This window comes from Lygodium microphyllum, chromosome 14, assembly GCF_053477565.2.
Source record: "Lygodium microphyllum isolate KBCC chromosome 14, Lygodium_microphyllum_v1.1.10, whole genome shotgun sequence".
In the NCBI taxonomy this organism is placed as follows: domain Eukaryota; kingdom Viridiplantae; phylum Streptophyta; class Polypodiopsida; order Schizaeales; family Lygodiaceae; genus Lygodium; species Lygodium microphyllum.
Window position 1 is genome coordinate 69,710,573 of NC_141148.1, and position 21,530 is coordinate 69,732,102.

Genomic DNA, 21,530 nt, shown 5'->3' on the forward strand with positions numbered 1-21,530 from the left:
TACTTACAATAACCTTGAGCATCTCTTGAGAAGCCATTACCGCAATAATGGCGTTAGAAATGCCATGCACAGACTTAACGCCAAACTCCGGAAACAGTCTAGCCATAGGCCAGACAATTGTAATTTATAGAGAATCATAACGCATAATCCAAGCTTCAGAACAATGACAGATCACTGATTCATAAGGGAGATGCTACGCTCTTCACAGGGAGGACATTTCACTCGGAGCACTTGTCAGCGGGCATCTCTAATGTTACTAAGAGCAACTGACGTAGTGACAGACAAGAGAAGTCAGCTGTCACAAATGCAACTGCTACGCCTCAGACATCGACAACTGATATCACTGTGATTCATACAATGTAGGTAAGTTGTTCAAGAATCCTCATCGGCCTAGCAGGGATACCACAAGAACTTCCTGCAAGGTCCAAATAATCTCACTCGAATCTTGGATGCATTCCCGGCCGGCATCACTGACATTCTAGGTCAACTTACCGATTCCAACTAATCTCCGGTACATGGCGACAGGTAACCAGAGCTTGTCAACTTACGGCGTCTGATGCAGGAAGAAGTGACGGTTCGTTACACAACCAGGACAGCAATCTGCAAAGGGGTAGGAAAGGGAAGACGCGACCGCTAGCAAGCTCGCTCGCTGTTTTAACCCATGCGAGATTAGGGCAAAAAACTCTCCCCACCCTCTCTCCCTCTTTCTCTCTCTCTCTCTCTCTCTCTCTTTAAATTCGTGCATTCGGTTAGGGCAAAGGACTATCGCTGTCTCTCAGTCTCTGTTTTTTAATTCATGCATTTGGTTATGACAAAGGGCTCTTTCTCTCTCTCTTTTTTAGTTTATGCATTTCGTTAGGGCAAAGGCCGTTCTCTCTCTCTCTCTCTCTCTCTCTCTCTCTCTCTCTCTCAATTCATGTTAGGGCAAAGGTCGTTCTCTCTCTCTCTCTCTAAATTCATGCGAGAAAAGCTAGGTTACATTGTGGCTGCAAGGTGTTTCAATATACTCACCTTTACTTTGAAATGCAAGTATATACTATGCGTGTGGCACAATCCTCACACATGCCAAAGCTAACATGCAAAGCAATGTGGTCCACTATTGCTAAGAACTGGTGGGTGTTCAAACCCTATCACACAGCACACAGTTTCATTTTTTTAAAGGTACGTTGTTTGTTCTTTGATTGAGCAAGCACAAATAGAGCTTGGAGCAGCAGGCAACGGATCTCCCCTTGCCCATGCGAAAATTGCAAGCCCTTTTTTTCCTTGCAAAACTATCAGTTCACCCTTGTGTGTACCAACAACATTTTGAGTGTTCACAAACAACTTTTAGTTGAAATCTCATCTAATAAAAAGAAAACATATATATTAGAGGGCTTTCACTATGTGTCTTTCAAAACTACTTCATTCGCATGGTTTGCCAAAAACATGAAAAGGAACCCATTGCTCCTACACATTCTCACGTGGCATAGTTACACCTACAACATTTCACCAACCCACCCATTATCAATGACACTAAGCCAAATGTACTTATTGTGTGCCTTCACACATACCCTTTATCATGGTGTAGCCCCAACGCCATTCCACCATACACCTATAACAATACATCTCTCCCTCCTCTCCCACTTGCTACCCATGTGGCTCGGATTGTTCCATATTACTCTGGCCACCACCTATGGCTAACCCTACTACCTCAAGCTGCCACTCAACCTCAACCTCTACCCTACCACCTCAAGTCACCCCTCTCCCCCACCATCTCAAGTAGACCCTCTACCTCTACCCCACATACCTCAAGCTGCCCCTTTATTTATACATTTCACCCCAATTGTGCTCTTAGGTTGGCCTAGTGGCCACCTTTGGTTGTCTCTGCCACCTTTGGCAATCCCTTATAGCTCCATCAACCTAGCAATCCATCAACAACCCACTAGCTCTATAAACCCCTCCAATATCACCCCACAGTTCAAGTAATAACCCTGACTTGCAATCTCCATTGTGATCATCTTCCATGGCAACATATTTTTCACTATTCAATATTATTTTATTTTTGACATTTGGCAATACTATTAAATAACACATAAACATTTCATGTAGTTAATGAATTCTACGACACTACATGCTCATTTAGGTAGATATCAATGAACGACCCACTACCAATGGTGTTTGCAATTATCATACTGATACTCCAAATCATGACCCTCTTTCAAACTCACAACCAACGATCGAAATATTATTTTCAGTTCTCTCTTCCTTTCACAAGGAATGAGATATGTTCAACATCAAAGTTCACGTCTTGTTTTCTAGAACCTGTCAAGGTTTTGTGAGCATCTATGAAATGCACTTTGCATTCCATGGAATAATGCACAATTCAAGAATCAATGCATTAAACCTTAATCATTGCATTGGTGACCCAACTATGACATATGGTGCATGGATGAAGTTGCTCGCTTCCAATCCTTCTTCAAGATACCACAAGATTTATTTGGGGAGTTGGACAACATGCTAATGCTAGCCCTCTAATAGGGTAAAAATCTAGAGTCCCTATTGACTATTAAAGGTCACTTCTTCACAATTGAATGCAAGGTTGCAATTTCCCTTGTTCACTTGGACGCATGTTGTTCCATTTTGCAGCATCCTGAAGTTCTAATGTGGGTCTCAACAATCTCCAAAGTTGTTGACAACTTTATTGAAGCCAAGCTACCATTTGTAAAACAAGTCATAAAATGGCCCTCCTCCCCTTGAGAAATTCAAAACACAAAGGTTAAAATGGAGAGATTCTAGGGTTTCTTTAATTACATGGGATCAATCAATATTACACACATCAAAATGGAAATTTTTACTTATGAGCTGGCTAGTAGTTGGCATGACCACAAAACAAGCTATTCCATGACATTCCAAGGCATCATAGGTTCAACTTTGCACTTCATTGACATTTATGCACAATTTTTAGGCCTTACCAGTATTGATTGCAGGGTTCTCTAGAATACCTCCTTCTTTTGACTTGCACATGACAACCAATGGCTCAATGACCTAGCCTTCTACCAACAATGGTACAATATACATGAACATTTAATTGGAAATAGTGGCTCCTACCACCTCCCTTGCTTGTTGATCCCATTATGGAAGCCATTGACACCAACTCAAGCATTTTACAACTTTAGGCTTTCTTCATCACGTTGACACACACTCGAATGGTAGGGAAAAACCACAAAAGCATACATGGTCGAGAGATATTAAGGAGCATTGGTAAGGTTTTGTGACCTTAGTGCTAGGCTTAGTCGACTCGAGTTTGGACACATCATTCCCAAGAGTATCTTACAACTAATCTAAAGGACCCAATGTTAACAAAAGCCTAAGCTCAACAACAGTACATTCGATCAACTTCTCTAGCCTCCATGCCCTTCTCAAGATATAGCTCCAATAATTGCCATTCACTTTTCTCAAAGTTCTACATATGGTGATTAAGGCCTCTTTTTAAGCATTGTCAATGTAAGGCCTCTAGCACATAATTTTTCCAATTTGCTTCTAGTAGCTTGTGTCAACTCCTTTTTTCTCTATACACTCACTCAATAGTATTTTTAATAGTGTATCTCTTTTATCTCTCAAACTCTCTTAACGCAAGGAGTTTTCTCTTTCTATCTTTATCAAATCTCTAATTTATTTCCAATCATGGCAACAACTATTGATAACAATAGGCAATGTAACCTAAAGGGCCTATCAAGATTCCACTTTCTATCAAACTTCACGACATGAAAGTTGCATGAGTCATACATTACGTGACAAACCCTTAATAGAAACTAATATTGTAACCAAGGACAAGCCACAAAGTAGCCTATGTGTTTCTTAGAAGAGTCTCTGCAAAGAACCTTTCAAGATTTCAATCACTAAGTTCCATCCAAATGAAAACATTGAAGCACTACATGCTTTTCAACGTCGTTCTAATACTAAGGATGGAAGACACGAAGTACTCCTTCAAGAATTGCAAACATCATGTAGTAACACAACTCCTAATCATTATGATATTAAAACCATGTGTCACAAAACTTTAAAGATAAATGCATAGGGCCCCTCATTCATTGTTTTATCTATGTGGAGAGTAGAAATCCATAGTGAACTTTGTTTGTTCTTAGGTTGGGGGATTAAAATCTTTAATCTTTGAAGGTATCTTTTAAAATTTACGAGTTCTTTCATTTTTCCAACAACAAGACTCTATGTTTTGACTTGAAGATGATTAGAGAAGCTCATGAGTGGAACTAGACAAAATGAAATGGACTCCTGCCACAACAGTACTCCCATGCAATTGAGATCGATGAGAATAACAAGTTCAATGTATCTGGTTCACTAGTTATGCTAGGGGACTAGTAGTTCCCATCGAAGTCCTGGTTAAACGTAGCCAAATAGATTCCCAACATGTGGCTACCATGCAATCATCATTTGGTAATAATACACTTCCCAAAATGCCACGAGGGCTTCCTCCAAATAACTTTCTAGGGGTGGATCCTAAATCTCCTCCTTCTATTCTTGTGCATGTCGATACCACCACAAAAGAGGCTTGCCCTTCCCAAGGCATCCTCTTTGGATCATTACATTTGAACATCATGACGAATTGTGGCCCTTTAACTCTAGTGGTGAACATATCAACGTCCCCTCCTTTGAAGCTTTAAGGGTGAGCTACGTGGCCATCCTCTCCAACCCCACTTACATCCCTAACATTCTGTGGAATAATGGCCTCTATGGACCACCTTAAGAAATGAGGCCTTTGAGGAGATCCTGGCCTCGATGATCTGAGAACTAGTAACAGCCATGATGAAGGAGCTTATGGTCTATTGAGTCAGGGAAAGGAAAAAGGAGAACATTGTGCAAATGTCAACAAAGGCAATTAGATAGGACGAGGAAATGATTGCTCATCTCCTCTAGGAAATCCACAAGCAAGGAGGCATTAATCAAGGAAGCCACTCGACTCAAGAACTCCCTTGAACAATGAACAAGCAAAAGGTGAAGCAACCAAAAAAGGTATTGTTGTTCAATGCCAAGTTATGGACTAGTGGAAATCTTTGTTTGTTAATCGGTTTATGTGATGGGCCTTGTCCTCACGTTGAATACACATGTCATTAGATTAACTTTAATTGGGAATCCTTGGGAGGCAAGGTCCCAATAGGTCAATATTTTCCAAACAACTACTTCTATGAGAAGACATTGCGCTCAAGGTTGTGAGCTATGGCCAATGGGCAATTAGGAACTTGCCCCTCTCGCTCTTCAAGTGGGAGCCAACATTCAACCCGAATGGCCCCAAACCCACAAAAGTCCCTTTCTCGATAGATCTTCCTAACCTTCATATGTATCTTCATCCATTCCTAACATACATTGTCTCACTGTCATGTAAGGTCCTAGGATAGGGACCTGTCCATTATGTGAACAATATATTGGTTGAGCTCGACTTAGCTCATGAGCTTCCTAACATCTTATAATTTTATGACGAGTTCGAAACTCATGAGCTTGACCAACATGTGGTCTATAAAGTTCTCCCCAATTCTTGTTTCAAATGTTATAAACAATTGCATTTCATTAAGGACCCTCCGACCCCCCCAAAAGCATATTACAAATCAAGAGACAAATGCTAGTGAGTTTTAAATAGTTAATAATAAGAAAAATAACAATAAGAATCGAAATTAGCAAACTTCAAAACAACACAAACAAAAAAGTAGAACAAGTTCTCTCCTTTGCTCCCAAATCTAACAAATCCAAAATCCTTTTGTTTGCAGGAACTCCTAGAGGATAAGACATGAAAAGGAAAAGAAAAAGTCAACGAACCTCTCCCATAAAACAATGCCGTGGAACTGTCATCTAACTATGAAGAAAAATTTGTTAATATGTCCCAAATTGTCAAGGGCTTAAAATCCAATTGTGATAGGGAATTCAATGGCTATAATCTAAACATGCCTCCTACGGAGGTTGAAATGTCTCAAGTGGATGAAGAATCTCTCCCCCCCCCCTGAGACATCATAACTCGTCAAAATGTGCTCATGCTAGTGACAACAATTCGATCTCCAAACGAAGGTACTCTAGAATAGGTGTTGCATCTCCTCAGGCTCAATCAAAGGGCACAACCCCAAAGAGGAAACAATCTAAAAAGTAAATTGATATGTTTAAAGCATCAAATATTATTTTCTTCAACACTAAGGGTCTTACTGACTCAATCAGAGCTAAAATCATTAAAATGTGGTTGAACCAAAAATCTAGTTGTCCTTGTTGAGATATCGAGCTCCACTCGTGATACGCCAGGGTGACCGTTGTGTATTTATGTCACCGACTTGTCAGTTGCAGATGCGGTTGGTACACCGCCCCTGAATAATAGCTACATGATAGCTATCCTTATCTACTCTAGTTCGTGGCTCAGTTAGTATGCCACCTTAGTTAGTTGAGTTTGGTTTGAGACCCATATCTAGGGTTCTTCTATTTCTTTTGTACTAGAGTTCTTTTGGCTTACACAACTAAGAAGAGAAAAACTGTTTTCAGCCTCCACCCTTGTGTGTCTTCCCCCATTGTGCAAGCAAGAAAGCTTCAAGCGAGACTCCTTCCTTCTCTCCCACAATCTTGACATGGTATCAGAGCCTTGTTCGTGGTAAGGAGCTCAAGAAAGCAAGCCAAGCTCGTGGTGGTCTGGTAAGAGGAGCAGTGTTGCTTTCATTTCCTGTTTTGGGAGCAGATCTCTGCAGGTAGCACAGCCGGAAATTGCAGGAGTGCATTGTCTCAGGTTGAGACGCCCTTCGCGGTGAAGCAAGAGGGCAGTATATGCTGCGGGGGAGGGCTTCAGCCCTTGGCGACCTTGTTTTTTTTATTTGAGGCCATTTCGGGGCCTGTTTTGCAGACGGAAGTTTTCTGCACGCACTCAGGAAAAGGCTCGGTTTTATGCTGTGCAGCCACTGTTCTACAGGTCGGTGAATAGTTACAGTAAAAATTGCATTGTATGCTTGTGCGCAGAGACATTGGGAGTTACAGAATCATCCCTGTTGCCTGTTGATGCAAAATCGTCACTAGGAAGTGACTGTGTGGTCAAATACCACTTTCGCCAGATTTGCAGATTCTCCCTTGTGAGGGTGAAGCTGTGGGTTTTGCAGTGACAGAATTTTTTGCAGTCTTTTGTAATGGCATCTGATTCTCTTTCACAGATTGTCACTGAAAAGCTTGACAAGAACAACTTCCAGGCATGGAAGTTTAGAATGACGAATTTCCTTATGGGAAAAGGATATTGGGAATTTGTTGCAGGAAATGAAGAAGAACCAGTTCTTCCTGATGTTCCCAATCAACAGCAAATGCAGGCATTCAAAGCATGGCATGAGAGAGCCAGGAAAGTTATGTATTGGTTGTCTATCAGCATTTCAGACTCCATGATTGTGCATATTCAGGATGCAAGTACGCCAAAGGAGGCATGGGATACTCTGTCAAAGATGTATAGCACAAATACGCAAGCCAGGAAAATGCAGCTCAAGCAAGAGTTGCACAATGTGCAAAGAGAAAATATGAGCATCAACGACTACCACATGAAGGTAAAGAAGATTGCAGATGCACTTGCTTCCATTGGGTCACCAGTGGAAGATGATGATTTAGTTTCTGTGACCTTGAATGGTCTAGGAAAAGATTATGCACAGTTTCGGACATCCATTTCAGTTCGTGAAAGATTTCCTGATTTTGAGGAGTTGATTGCTCTTCTAATTTCTGAGGAACAGAGAAATGGTGGTGCATCTTCTTCAGGAGGAACTTCAAAAGAAGCTGTCTTCTACTCAAATGCTGGAAGAGGTAGAGGCAGAGGTAGAGGAGGCCGATTTGGAGGCCGTGGTAGAAATCAGAATATGCAGCAAACTCAAGAAAACCAGTCCTATGGAGGAGGACGTGGTAACTCTAGAGGCAGGGGGAGCCAAAGAGGTCGTGGTGGATGGCAAAGAGGCCAAAATGCAAACAGTAATGTTGAATGCTACTATTGTGGTAAAATGGGTCATATGGCTAAAGACTGCTATAAAAAGCAGAATGACATCATGAATGGAAAACTGCAACAAGGGAATTATGCATCTTCTAACAGACAGGGTGATGACAGAAATGAACATTTGTTCATGGTGCAGCACATGAACAATTCTGTGACAAGTGCAGAAGAAAGCAATGATGTATGGTATGTTGACTCAGGTGCATCAAACCACATGACAGGTCATGCAGAATGGATGGAGGATGCAAGGAAAATGGAAAAACCAGGATTTGTGGAGACTGGTGATGATACTGCACATCCTATTGTGCAGATTGGAAAAATTCCCTTGTCTATGCAGGATGGGAAAAAGAAATACCTGTCCGATGTATTTCATGTCCCGAATATCACTAAGAATCTAGTTTCTGTCGGTCAAATGGTTGAACAGGGCTTGCAGGTCAGATTTAATCCTCATGGATGTTTTGTTGAGGATATGAAAAATAAAGGTCGCTTGGTAGCAAAAGGAAAGAAGAAGGGCAGAATGTTTACATTGGATGCAGACATGTCTGAATTGAGTGCAGCAATGTTTGCACATGGGACCGGTGTAGTTGCAGATATTGATATCTGGCATAAACGCATTGGTCATGTTAATGTACAGCGACTTAAATCAATGCAGGCCCAAAATATTGTTGCAGGATTGCCCAAATTCAAGGTTGCAGAAATGCATAAGGTATGTGAAGCCTGTCAGTTTGGAAAACAGGCAAGGAAACCATTTCCTAGACATGTTCAAGAGAGTAAGAAGCCATTGGAATTAATCCACTCTGATGTGTGGACTACTAAAGCTACATCTCTTGGAGGCTGTCATTATTTTGTCAGTTTTATTGATGACTATAGCAGAAAAATTTGGGTGTATTTTATGAAAAAGAAAAGTGAAGTTTTTGGGCATTTCAAAACTTTTAAAGCTATGGTTGAAAAAGAAACAGGTCTGCAAGTAAAATGCCTAAGGTCAGATGGAGGGGGAGAGTACCTCTCAAATGAGTTTGCAAGGTTCCTGCAGGAGCATGGCATAAAGCAGCAATATTCATGCAGTCATACCCCACAACAAAATGGAATTGCAGAAAGGAAAAACAGGCATATTGGAGAGGTATCTCGTGCCATGCTCAATGAAAAAGACTTGCCAGATTTTTATTGGGCTGAAGCAGTTTCTACAGCAGTCTACATAATGAACAGGACTCCCACTGCAGCAATACATGGAATGACTCCAGAGGAGAGGTATACTGGTAGGAAACCAGATATTTCTCATTTGAAAATTTTTGGTTGCATTGCCTATGTACATGTGCCAGATGAGCTGAGATCCAAGTTGGATCCAAAAGCTGAGAAGTGCATCTTTATTGGTTACTCTCTGCAGCAAAAAGGGTATAGATGCTATAACCCTTCTACTCGTAAGTTTACAGTGAGCAGAGATGTTGTTTTTGATGAGATGAGTAGCTGGTATAAACCAGTAAATGTGATTGATGATATAGATGCACAAAATGGTAATGCTGCACAGAATTCACAGCAGCAGTCACAAAATATTAGTGGACCTGGAGCATCCTCTAGGAGTGGTTCACATTTTTCGCCATGGACAGGCAGATTGAGATCAGGAGAATCTTCTCAAAGCAATGCAGATAGTGGTATGCAGGTATCACGAAAAGGAAAAGAGAAGGTTGATCAGCCCATGTTTGATGTGAATGCAGGTCACTCTTATGTGGATGGTGAATCCAGTGGCTCAGAACAGAGCATTGATGATGAGTTGGGTATTCCTTCTATTGTTACACCTGGAGTAAGGAAGACCAGGGATGTTTTGAGAGCACCTGGGAGTGAACCTACTTTGCGCAGGTCTACCAGAGCTAGGTATCCTGTGGATAGGCTGAAATATGATGGATTTACAGCCATTCATTATGCATATATGGTTAAAGTGATACAGGAATCAGAACCCACTTCTTTTGAGGAAGCCATGGGAAAAGAAAAATGGGAGAAAGCCATGGATGAAGAAATGGATGCCTTGGAAGCAAATGCTACATGGGAGTTAGTACCTTTGCCTAAAGGTAAAAATGCAATTGGCTGTAAATGGGTTTATAAGGTGAAGCACAATGCAGATGGTTCTGTGAACAGATACAAGGCAAGATTAGTAGTCAAGGGTTATGCACAAACATATGGCATTGACTATGAAGAAACATTCAGTCCGGTTGCAAGGATGGCAACCGTAAGAGCAGTCATTGCTATGGCTGCATCAAAGGGATGGTCTTTACATCAGATGGATGTAAAGAATGCCTTCTTGCATGGTGATTTGCAAGAAGAGGTCTATATGGAGCAGCCACCAGGTTATGTGCATGCTGTTCATCCTGAGTTTGTTTGCAGGTTGAAGAAAGCCTTGTATGGCTTGAAGCAAGCACCTAGAGCATGGTCTGACAAGATAGGACAGTATCTTGTCACTATTGGCTTTCAGATTTCCAAGGCAGATTTCTCACTTTATGTGAGAAAAACAGAGAAAGGTATTATGCTACTTGTCATTTATGTTGATGATTTGATTATGACAGGTGACAGTGATGAAGATATCCTTCATGTGAAAATGTTATTGAAGCAGAAGTTTGAGATGAAGGATTTGGGAGAGCTGCGTTATTTCTTGGGCATTGAGGTGATTAGATCACCAAGTGGGATACAGCTCTTGCAGAGGCAGTATGGATTGGACATGCTGTCCAAATATGGGATGACAGGCTGTAAGCCTATTTCAGTTCCTTTGGAGCAGAATGTGAAGCTGAGCACAGATGCAGGTGAGCTTCTGGAAGACCCTACTATGTACAGACGCATAGTAGGAAGTTTGATTTATATGACTATTACCAGGCCAGATTTGAGCTATGCTGTTGGATTGGTAAGTCAGTTTATGCAGGCTCCAAGGAAACCACATTTGGATGCGGCTAGACGCATACTCAGGTATGTGAAGTCCACATTGCAGTATGGACTATTTTATGAGACTGGGGTTCAGATACAGTTGCATGGATACACTGATGCTGATTGGGCTGGTAGTATTTCTGATAGACGATCTACCAGTGGATATATGTTCTCTTTTGGGAGTGCTGCAGTCACTTGGAGCAGCAAGAAACAGCCTACAGTTGCCTTGTCGAGCACAGAGGCTGAGTACAGGGGTGCAGCAATGGCTGCATGTGAGGTAGCTTGGTTGCATAAGCTACTTTATGATATGCATCAGTCTACAGATGGGCCAGTTGTCATTTATTATGACAACATGAGTAGTATACACTTGGCAAATAACCCAGTCTATCATGCTAGAACAAAGCACATTGAGGTGCATTATCACTATGTGCGAGAGAGGGTTTTACTAGGTCTTATTGATCTAGTTTATGTCAGCACAGAGGATCAGGTAGCTGACATATTCACGAAGGCATTGGGCGCAGAGAAGCTGCGCAAGTTCAGAGACCTGCTTGGTGTGCAGGAATTGGGATTGAGCTCGAGGGGGAGTGTTGAGATATCGAGCTCCACTCGTGATACGCCAGGGTGACCGTTGTGTATTTATGTCACCGACTTGTCAGTTGCAGATGCGGTTGGTACACCGCCCCTGAATAATAGCTACATGATAGCTATCCTTATCTACTCTAGTTCATGGCTCAGTTAGTATGCCACCTTAGTTAGTTGAGTTTGGTTTGAGACCCATATCTAGGGTTCTTCTATTTCTTTTGTACTAGAGTTCTTTTGGCTTACACAACTAAGAAGAGAAAAACTGTTTTCAGCCTCCACCCTTGTGTGTCTTCCCCCATTGTGCAAGCAAGAAAGCTTCAAGCGAGACTCCTTCCTTCTCTCCCACAATCTTGACAGTCCTCACTTTTTATGCTTTCAAGAAGTTAACGCAAGTGGTTCAAATTTGGAAATTAATTTGAATAGTTTTTCTAAAGAAATTTCTTGGTATTTCACTAGCCATGCAGGTCTTAGTGGTGGTATAGCTATATGAGCTAACTCGAAGCGGAAAAATATTATTATCAGGTTTACCATGACACCAATAATTAGTAGGTATCCATGAAAAATAAAACAAATGAGGATTTTGTAAATTTTTATGTATAAGCTATGATTGTTCTTTCACTCAAAGACATCAAAATTGGGACTCATTAAAATCTTTTAATTGTTTAATCATCCTTCTTGGTGATTTTAATATAGTAGAGGATATTAATGATCATTTCCTAGAAAAAGGGCAAGTGAATTTAGGCAAATAAAAATATGTTTGGGCTAATCTTAAATATAACCAAAGCTTGGTGGAAGTAGATAGTGAGAAACTCTTTACATGGACCAACAAAACAAAAAGGGGTGGAACCTTAGAACATCCACACTTGATAAATCTTACATCTATGTGGGCCTCTTATCTATGTTCATTAGTGCTAACAACAAAACCCATAGGAACATTTATCTAAAAGATCACTCACCAATTCAACTTACTGTGGCAAATCAAGACAATATAATTAGATCAGCTAGGCTACTTCCATGCTAATCTTGACCTCTTCAAACTCAAACTAGTCACAACTAGTACATAACACATGTGGGGGTGGGCTTTCTCCCTTCTAGTCTCCCCACAACTGCTTGGCAGCAAGCTATGAAACAAACTTAAGACCTTCTGCAAGATGTTAAAAAGCAATTAATAGCACACAAAAAGAGCTTGAGGGCCCAAAAAAATGCCAAATGTAAGCTTTTGGAAGCTCAAATTGAGTAAGGCCTCTCAAACAAACACATGGAGCTCTTGACATTCCAAGCAAAGCTTAAGAAAAGTGACAACATGGAGACTCATAAGGCCATTCTTTTCACCAAAATTTGGTGGGTAGGAAAGGTTAACTAACCATCCAAAGAAATGTTCCATCTACTACATAGAAAAAAAAAAGATAGGGAAATCCTTCCCATGCTCACTAACAATAATGGGGAGTTGGCATTCAATTAGAAAGAAAACCTGACCTTAGTTCACAACTTGTTAACCCCAACACGAAGAAAGCAAAAGGAAATGAAAAAGACGCAGGGCAAAGGCGGAAAAAAGGTAGGCCGATTGAAGAAAGAAGAGGAAAAAAGGCCAAAAGCGCAAGGGCAACCTTAAAAGTCCAAGGCAAATGAAAAAGGGGAAAGGCACACCCTGAAATCTTGTAAAAGAGCGCCGGGCTTTCACCCGTGCAATTTGTAAACGTAGACGGGCGGTGGAAAGGAAGCTAGGAAGATAGAAGGACAATGGGAAAAAGGGCCTAGGCTACGGCCGGCCATGTAAAAAAGAGGAAAAGGGGATGACTGCCCCCCCCCCTCGGCGGACCCCCGCAGAGGGGGCCCCCTCCGCACCTTCCCCAAGTAGGTTGGAGGGAAAACGCACATCGTGACAAGTCCTCCAAATTAGACCCTAGTGTAGTAATGGCTCTACACGAGCATGGATCCTCACTTGTAAAAGAGCAACCAAAAGCCCATACCCGAACAGAGAGAAACAGAGACCCTAGAACCTCAACGGGCCAATCTAGCCATCCAGGGCAAAAAGGCCACACCACAAGAACACATGTACATTGTGTTCAAACTGCGTCTAGTCGAAGCAGAATGTAGCATCATCAAGCTATCAATGCGAGGATGACTAGACATGACACTCTTGACGAGAGATGTACCTTGAGCAACACTGCACATACGACCCAAGACATTGGTGGAGAATCCATGTCTGGTCATGCATGTGGAGACTCAAGGGCATCTGTCACACAGAAGGCTTAAATTTACAAGCCAAGACCCGGAAGATGAAGACATAGTACCACCTGCTTATCTTAGGGTCAAACTCACCGCAAAAAGAGAGCATACTATTGATGCTTTGATTGATGAAGGAGCAGATTTTAACATCTTGACCTATGAATCATGGACCCTACTAGGCCAACCAGAGCTCACACCGACTAGTGCAACTCTTAGCCCTTATGGGGGACACCCACAAGCACTCATAGGAAAGTGCAAAATCCTTGCAACAATTGAAACGGAAAGCTTGCCTATGCTATTTCATGTTCCTCCAAATAGTGCTAGCTTCCAACCATCCAAGAGGTGGGACATGATGCCATCTATAGCTCTCGACCCAAGGATATGCCTGAGCCACCTAATATGACTAGATCAACTCATGTTCGATCTACACAGATGAGTGCTCAAAGGCTAACAAAAGACACAACCACTTCTGATCGCCCTAGGGACTTGACACCGCAATCCACCAAGGGTAGCCAGCCCACTAAACTAGCTACTACTACTTCCAATCAGGGATCACAACAGTCACAGCCCTTGGCCGTGACAATGCCCCTTGTGGAACATATCCTTAGAAGTTTACCTATGGAGGAGGTGTCACAACCAACTTCCTCGACAACTCCATCACTTTCAAAGTGCCTAAAGCCTAGGCTGGAGGAGTTACACACAAGGGAGTTGGCTGAAGAGCTAGACTCTCCGAAAAGGGAGGCAGTTGTGCTCTCACAACCTAGCAAGGCTATTCAACAGGCCACGGCCATGTCCCATAAGGATACACTAGAGAAAGAGAATGTTGAGGCCCAACCAAGCATATCAACGGTCGACCTAGTCCAGGGTCCTGAGTGGTTGAGAGATGCACCTTCACTGACCAAGAAAAAGAGGAGAAAACATCGAAAACAACAGCAGCTACAGGTGGTTGTGGACCCCAAGAACATTGAGACCAAGAGCGCTGGAGAGCTGGGGAATAAAGCATCAAGTCCATCCACCAGTGAATCCATTGATGTCTCTCCTAATAGAAGTGAAATCTCAGACACATCCGTGTGCTCTGAAAAATTAAAGCAGTTATTGCCATCAACAGTTGCTTTCAACACTCAATCCACCGACAATAGAACTCACATCGACCAATCAAGAGTGCATACAACACTATCACGATGGGATGACGAATTCACACTAGTCATACCCAAGGAGAACCATGACGCAATAACAAAGCCTCAAGAGAAACATGGAAACCCCAAGAGCATGAGCAATCCTAGCGTTGACCAATCTTGCTCATATAGGCCTGAACCCCCAGCTATGCTAAAGCCTAGAGAAACTCCTAGAACCTTGCATGAGATGGCAACCGAGCAAGCCCTCGTTGAACATAGAAGTATCGCAGAATGCTTAGCTGAGTTGGATGCTAAGCTCAAGGTGTTCGCATGAGTGTACGTCCTTGCGGACATGGGCACAATCCCCAAGGAGCAGCTTGGAGATTACTTGCCCTTTCCTCTATCCTGGGAAGAGCAAGAACATCTCGACAAGCACTATAACAAGCTCTTACATGAACGCATGGGACTCATCTCTGACGAGGAGGTTGATGAACTGCGCTTAACCATCACATTCAATGAAGTGCTATGTCGACCGAATCTCGTAGACATAGAGCAACTAAAGCGACTGTCAGCAGGCCAAAGTCAATTTGAGCAGCGTTGGTGTGAAAACCGCGTTGTGGCTGAACTAGGAGCTCAGATCATGACAGTATCTGAGGAGCGATTGGCCAAATGGCGGTCTCAAAGAGACCCAACCTATGTGGCACCAACTTCCCTTCGAGTGTTGCTGACTGCCATTCGGGGTATGGACTTGGCTAAACCTAGCCAAGAAAACTCTTTGTTTGATAAGGTTCTCACTGAGGAGGAGTTACATGTTGCCAGTAGACTCGGACAAGGGTCCATGCTACTCGATGTGGCAAAATATCTATCGGTACTAAGTAGGCTGCCATGAGTGCTGGATACGCGTGCCACGCTCCAGTACAACCCCGAGTTCTACAATTGGTTCTTATCCTCGTGAAGTGATATGGATTCATAAATATGTATATAAATAAACACTGATTTTTGTGTCACCGTGTATAAACAATATCAACACACACAAGCAATGATAGTCAAGCGCAGGGAGAAGAGTTGGGTCCGACGCGCTAAGCTCCTCAAGTCCTCCTCTCATCACGTATTTAAAAGCCGTGTGACCATCCCCACCTCCAAGTGAAGGGCATGCAACCCACATTACTGCCATAGGAAGCCTTGACCAACAACTCTGATGGTGTAGACATGGTGTAGTCCCTTTCTATACACCTTCTTCCCTTTTTGGTCTATCCTTCCGAGGAGGAGCCCTGCCTAAATCCATGACCGCCAGCCGACGTAACTCGGTGTGAACCAAGATCTGCTAATGGAAGGAGGCTAAATATACATCATGGGGGGCCATCCCTCTACAACAAGCACTATATGCTCCACCCCTCCCCTTCTCGTCCTATGCGCTTGATTACCTGCATTATAATCCCTTACATATGAATGGTCTTATCACGTAACAAATCCTAATCCTTGATTCGCATCTTACAGGCTCCCTGCGAGGAAAACATGGAGAATCAAGGGCAGCTAGCTTGCAAGGACTCTCTCCGCATGGTCGACAGGAACATGCAGCACACGCCCCTCCACCGGTGCGCTACGTGCCCACTCTTAAAAGGTACGCCAAGAAACACGGCCTTAAGCAACACCGCCCCAGACAAAGACCGAAGAATCCACGGGCCAGGAGAGCAGACGCTCGAGGAGGCGCACACAATGTGGCAACACCAGTGGCACAAACCCCCAACGTATGCTCGGGCACCAGATGCTCAAGGGTAGAAAGGGTAGCTCGGGACATGGAAGAATTCAATGAACTATTTAAAGGCATTTTGGAAACGGTGGCGGCCCAGGACTACACCATTCATGTCTCAATCGACATGTTCCCTGCCCAACCCCACGGGAGCCCCACACTAGCAGAGCCTCAGTCACCCGACCACCCAGACTCACCCCGCCTCGTACAAATGGAGTAGCCCCATGTTGAATAAAGGCTTATTAAATGTTACCTGGCCATGACTTTTTGCCTTTAAATGGTTCAGTGTTGACATGTTCCCGAATTGTCTTTGTGCGAAAGTGTTTAATGCCCAATCACCACAAGACCATCGACCCCACAAAGAGCCACGTGACAAAGCCACGCTGCCGAAAGCAAAAATCACCCTTGCCGATCGCCCACATTACATAGCCCAAAGCATATTCATGGGCTACGCTTTATTTCTGGGTCAAGCTCTATAGTTGGCTCACGGCAGTCATTACCTCAATTGTACCAACATCGCGTGTGTCGCAAGGAGGTTTGCAATATCTCAAGTTTATCTCCCCATCTCAACAATTACTTCTCTAACAACGAGACTAGGGTACAATCATCATTGTAATATCCATTTCTTGAGCCTTCGAAGCTTGACATTTTCCAACCCACTGAAAGGCTGATAGCCTCAACATATTGCAATGGTTGTACTCAGGCAAGTCCAAAAAAAAAAAAAAGAGAAGAGAAAGAAATAAAGAAAGAAAGAAAAAAGCACAAAAAAAAGAAACAAAAAAGAAAACAAAAAAAGAGAAAAAAAGAAAAAAAAGAAAAAAGAAAAGAAATGAACGAAAAGATAAGAAGCACCCACAATCACAACACAGCACCTAGGGGTCCTCAAATTAGGTACGTCTAGTGAGTGACCTTGATTGACTGGCTCCGTCCCTAGTCCCCTAGCCCTTCAGCATCACCCACAATTGTTCAAGGCACATCAAGGGCAGGACATACCTAGAAAGCTTGTCTCGCCTATGGTTAGACCTGTCACCCTGACCCACTTGCACAATTCCCTCTTGCACTCTGCCTTAATACCATTGCAATCAATTGTAGTAAGCACCACACGATTGGCCATGAAATGTACACCGTCCTCATCAAGCAAGTCCAATAGCTTCCAGCTACCGAAAGTGCGGTGTCCCTGTATTCAATTATGCTATGTTGTGTAGTCACAATGCAAAGGATGTCTCATATACCTTCACGTGTACTTCTTCTCAACATGGACAACTTTGCTTCATCAACACATTGTTATGAGAAACTAGCCCGCGGTCTTCTAACTACGTAATATCTAAGTATGCACAAGCACTCACATAATATATGCTTAGAGTTCGACCTGTCTCCCAAACTAATCAAAATATGTCTTGTGCACGATAAAAAGACTAGCACTACCCCTTAGGGAGAGACCACATGAGAGATTTTTCAATTGCACGTATTGAAGACTCCAATGAAGGTATCCTTCACTCTTCATCAACACTCAACTTTGAATTCCTAACCTTATCACCCTGTAAGCCTGCTAAGAATCATCATGTACACAATCCCCAACAAACTGCCACTTGTACTCCATCAGTGCAATCCCCCCAAAAGAACAGCCCTACCACCAACTCCCATTGCCCTACCACCTACCACTTAACCCATCGACATGCCCCCAACGACCTTCCTCCCCACCACTACCAACACTCTACCATGGCAACCACATACGCCCTTGCCACCCACGTCTTCGATGCATGCTAATGCCTGCTACCTACGACGATGAGTGCCATGGGGCTGGCACTCGTCTAGGAGGGGGGTAATGTTAATCCCAACATGAAGAAAGCAAAAGGAAATGAAAAAGAAGTAGGGCAAAGGCAGAAAAAAGGTAGCCCGACTAAAGAAAGAAGAAGAGAAAAGGTCAAAAGCGCAAGGGCAACCTTAAAAGTCCAAGGCAAATGCAAAAGGGGAAAGACACATTTTAAAATAAAAAGGCGCACCTTGAAATCTTGTAAAAGAGCACCGAAATCTCACCCGTGCAATTTGTAAACATAGACGGGCGGTGGAAAGGAAGCTAGGAAGATAGAAGGACAATGGGAAAAAGGGCCTAGGCTACGGCTGGCCATGTAAAACAGAGGAAAAGGGGATGATCGCCCAAAAGGGATTTAGGGTATTGTATATAAAGTTGAAAAGTGAATGAGAAGCCCATTCTTGTGTGTGGCCAAAATTAGCTCTCCTCTTCTTCTTCCTCTTCTTCTTCTTGCTTGCTTGAGCTTGTGCTTGAGAGAGGGAGTGTGAGAGTGTGAGGGAGTGAGTGTGTGCGGGCGAGGGACCGAGGAGGAGAAGCTCTCCATCTTCTCATCTCTTCTTCTCTTCTCTTCTATTCTCTTGTCATGCTCGCGGCAATGGAGCTTGGAGCGTGGAGCTTGAGGATGGAGCTTGCTTGATGAAGCTTGCACTTGGATCGTGGAGCTACCGGAGTGCGCGGGAGAGGAGGTAACTCGAACGGCATGGAGGTAAGCTCACTACACCCGTATGGATGGCGCGTCGGCTATGTGAGAGGTAGCCATTAGTGCTCGGCTTGGAATGCTTGAAACAATAAGCGGTCCGTGGGTCTTGGCGGTTGAGTGAAAGCTCCCACACAACCATAACTATAACATCTGTAGTCCTCCCTCCTGCTCAATTGACAAGATTAGAGCACAAGCCAATATTCCCCTAATCAAACCTAAATCAATCCCACAACCATTTCCGATATCCTTGACCAATAGCCCACAATATGAGAACTATGCAACACCATCAAAGAGCTCAAAAGAGGCAAAACCCTTGATCTAGATGGATTGCCCAACAAATTCTTTTAGGAATTCCAAGATTTCATCATAGCCCCCCGCTTTTCATCTGGAAGGAATCCCTCCACTTTAGGGCTCTACTCCATTATCTCAACTTTGGGGTCATTAAATTAATCCACAAAAGAGATGTCAAAACTCATCATTCCAAACAGAGACCAATCAGATTCTAACCTTTGCATGCAAATTTTTTGCTAAAGCACTACCTAGGAGGATCTTTGGGTACTTAGATTAGTGGATCCATAAAGAACAAAAATGTTTCATTAAGGGATGTTACATCCTAGTTTCAATTATTGCATCATGGGAAAGTATGGACTATGCTCAAGAAAACAAACACAAATTTCATAATTTTAAAGTAGACTTTGATAGAACATATGACAAATTAGAATGGGCCTTTATATTCCAATCTTTGCATGACACTGGCTTTAGGAGATCCTTTATTGAGTATGTAATGATGGATTATTTAACTGGCCCCTTTCTACTTAGGAAGTCTATTCATTAGGGTTACCCTTTAGCCCCACTACAATTTTCCATTACCACAGATGCTTTGAGATGGTTAGTATAGAAGGGGTGGAGTTGGGAAACATCAAAGGAATAACCTTCCAAGATGGTCAAAAGTAAATGATTCTTAACTTCTTTGTAGACGACACTAACACCATAGTTAGTAATTATTATAAATCTCTCAAAACATTCTAGTGGTGCATAAAATATTTTATGTTTCACCTTTGGTTCTATTGTCAACCCTTTTATGAAAAGTTTGAGTAGGAAAAGTCTTATTAAACCTCCTCCAGAGACTGGCTTATTAGGGAGGGATGCAAAGTTATAGCGGAAGTTCAAATCTTTCGATTGCTTAGTATCTCCATGGGTTTTATGGTATCCATGAAACAGAGGTGGCAGTAGGTCCTCTTAAAGATTTGGAACAAATTGGACTATTGGAAATATTTCCTGTCAAGATTGTGGGAGAGAAGGAAGGAGTCTCACTTGTAGCTTTCTTACTTGCACAATGGGGGAATACACACAAAGGTGGAGGCTGAAAACAGTTTTTCTCTTCTTAGTTGTGTAAGCAAAAAAGAACTCTAGTACATAGAAATAGAAGGACCCTATATATGGGTCTCAAACCAAACTCAACTAACTAAGGTGGCATACTAACTAAGCCACGAACTAGAGTAGATAAGGATAGGTATCATCTAGCTATTATTCATGGGCGGTGTACCAACCGCATCTGCAAACTGACAAGTCGGTGACATAAATGCATAACGGTCACCCTGGCATATCACGAGTGGAGCTCGATATCTCAACACTCCCCCTCGAGCTCAATCCCAATTCCTGCACACCAAGCAGGTCTCTGAACCTGCGCAGCTTCTCTGCACCCAATTTCCTTCGTAAATATGTCAGCTACTTGATCCTCTGTGCTAACATAAACTAGATCAATAAGACCTAGTAAAACCCTCTCCTGCACATAGTGATAATGCACCTCAATGTGCTTTGTTCTAGCATGATAGACTGGGTTATTTGCCAAGTGTATACTCCTCATGTTGTCACAATAAATGACAACTGGCCCATCTGTAGGCTGATGCATATCATAAAGTAGCTTATGTAACCAAGCTACCTCACATGCAGCCATTGCTGCGCCCCTATACTCAGCCTCTATGCTCGACAAGGCAACTGTAGGTTGTTTCTTGCTGCTCCAAGTGACTGCAGCACTCCCAAAAGAGAACACATATCCACTGGTAGATCGTCTATTAGAAATACTACCAGCCCAATCAGCATCAATGTATCCATGCAATTGTATCTGAACCCCAGTCTCATAAAATAGTTCATACTGCAATGTGGACTTTACATATCTGAGTATGCGTCTAGCTACATCCAAATGTGGTTTCCTTGGAGCCTGCATAAACTGACTTACCAATCCAATAGCATAGCTCAAATTTGGCCTGGTAATAGTCATATAAATCAAACTTCCTACTATGCGTCTGTACATAGTAGGGTCTTCTAGAAGCTCACCTGCATCTGCGCTCAGCTTCACATTCTGCTCCAAAGGAACTGAAATAGGCTTACAGCCTGTCATCCCATATTTGGACAGCATGTCCAATCCATACTGCCTCTGTTGTTGGGGTAAAGGCGCCTCC

At 42.8% G+C, this 21,530-nt stretch overlaps 1 non-coding gene across 1 annotated transcript; it reads right to left on the reverse strand.

Moving 5' to 3' along the window:
* Nucleotides 1-313: 313 nt before the first annotated feature.
* LOC148025710 (small nucleolar RNA SNORD34) lies at nt 314-394 on the reverse strand. The gene has a single exon (XR_015693221.1). It is a non-coding gene; the product is annotated as a small nucleolar RNA SNORD34 (small nucleolar RNA).
* Nucleotides 395-21,530: the final 21,136 nt, after the last annotated feature.